This window comes from Priapulus caudatus, unplaced genomic scaffold, assembly GCF_000485595.1.
Source record: "Priapulus caudatus unplaced genomic scaffold, Priapulus_caudatus-5.0.1 Scaffold482, whole genome shotgun sequence".
In the NCBI taxonomy this organism is placed as follows: Eukaryota; Metazoa; Priapulida; class Priapulimorpha; order Priapulimorphida; family Priapulidae; genus Priapulus; species Priapulus caudatus.
The window spans coordinates 207,286-209,353 of record NW_014577543.1 but is presented as its reverse complement, the minus strand read 5'-3'; positions in this window follow the sequence as shown (position 1 = coordinate 209,353).

Sequence of the window (2,068 nt, the reverse complement as noted above, 5' to 3'; positions counted from 1 at the left end):
TGTTGGGCCCTCGATTATAACTAGAGGTAACACTAAGCACCGGCGCGAGCGGGGATGGAGATGAGGGGATGTCGAGGCCGCAGTGGCAGACAAGCTCAACTCACTCGCTATATCGGCCGGCCCTCGATTATAACGTCCGGTAACACTAAGCACCGACGCGAGGGCCTGGACTGACAGGCGACACGTACGCTCAACCCACTCGCTATATATCGCGTAATGAATCATTTTCGCTGTGAGTGATTAAACGATGCGTCTCTGACAGGCGGCCGGTCGGGCGGCGGCTGTCGTGTCATTATGAAGAGTATATACGCTCGACATACGGAGCGTTCTGTCCGTGTGCGTAGATGTGCGGGAGACAGGGCGGTCTGAGCTGATAGGGACATCAATCACTTCGAGCCCTGGTCGTGGTTGCCTGCAAGTATAATAGAAATAGCAAATATAATATTATAATAGAATATAGATTCATATTCTTTATTTCTAGTAGACATTATATATGTAATTATATTTGCATGCAAATATAATATAATAGAAGTCGAGGTTGCCTGCATTCTATCATAGGTGCTGATACATGTATTTATATATTTGGCGCGTGTCTTACTGCTGCTGCTGCTACTGCTGTGATGCACTTGCTCGCCCGCGTACACACAGCGCACCGTAACACACAGTGCACCACACACAACGCACCGTAATAGCGTGGTGCACAGCGCGACCGTAGACAACCAGCTACAAGCGAAGCTAGTGAGTCACGTGAGCGGATGTTCGCGGGACGGTAGCGCACACCTGTTATTTTGCCTACTCGGATTGAGCTGTTAACGTGGACGGACGTGTGAGAAATGCAGCAGTTTTTTTGTTTTATGCGCAAAATATGCACACAAATACAGCCAAATTGGCACATTTCATGCAGTTTTCATGGTTTCAGTAGCGATACATACTATAGAGATCTAACGTTTCACCAGGATAGACCGTAAATCGTAAACAATAATGCACGCACGCACGCACACATCCATACATTGAGCAACAGCATTGATTATATTCAAGGCACGGACGAACGGTACTGGATACACACATGGCATGCACATACAACAGCTTTTCATAAAACAAAGAACGTAGCCCGTGTCGCAACAGCTCTATAAGTTGTGCGTGCGTGCGCGCGTGCATTTAAGTATGCATGCGTGTTGTGCGTGCGTGCGTGCGTGCGTGCGTGCGTGCGTGCATTTATGTATGCATGCGTGTTGTGCGTGCGTGCGTGCATTTATGTATGCATGCCGCGTGCGTGCATTTAGGTATGCATGCGTGTTGTGCGTGCGTGCATTTATGTATGCATGCCATGTTGTGCGTGCGTGGGGGAGAGGTAATATGCGGATCTTCTATGTTCATTTAAGTTCTACCTAACGCATGCAATGAATCTGATGTTACATACGCGTTAATGTGACACATATGGGATGTTATCAATTATGCAAAGCGCATCACATCAATTCACATTTGAATTCGAATAGGTTGCACAGCTAAATAGTTACTTGACCGTGAGTCTAATAGCTTCGGCTAGCCACAGTTACTGCTGCAGGTTAGCTACACCCTGACACCCACGATATTTCTTACAATCGGTAATAATTATGCTTTTCGGCTAATGATTTTGGAGTAGGAAGGGAACTTAATAAGCCATATCGGAAAGTCCCCGCCGCCATATTGAGATCAGATAAGAGGGGGTCCAAACAGCCCTTTTATAACATTGTTAGGATAGGACTGGTCTAGGTTTTTCATCTATAATTCTCTTCACTAACATCGTACTTCAATTCACAGGTGCGTTTCTGCTTACATAAACATTTACAAATATGATTGTGGTCGTTTGGGATATTTTGCAATGTTTGTGTTAATGCAAAAACTAATGAAAGTGACAATGACACTATAGCTCACCACAAAAAAGTACACAAATGAGCGAGTGCCAACAAGTCATTTTTAATTCAGCAACTATCCACCTACATTATATAAAACAATTGTATATATGGGATAACTAAAACAACAAAATCGAATGAATCTAGAGTCCATTTTCATTTTTGCTAAAAAGTGG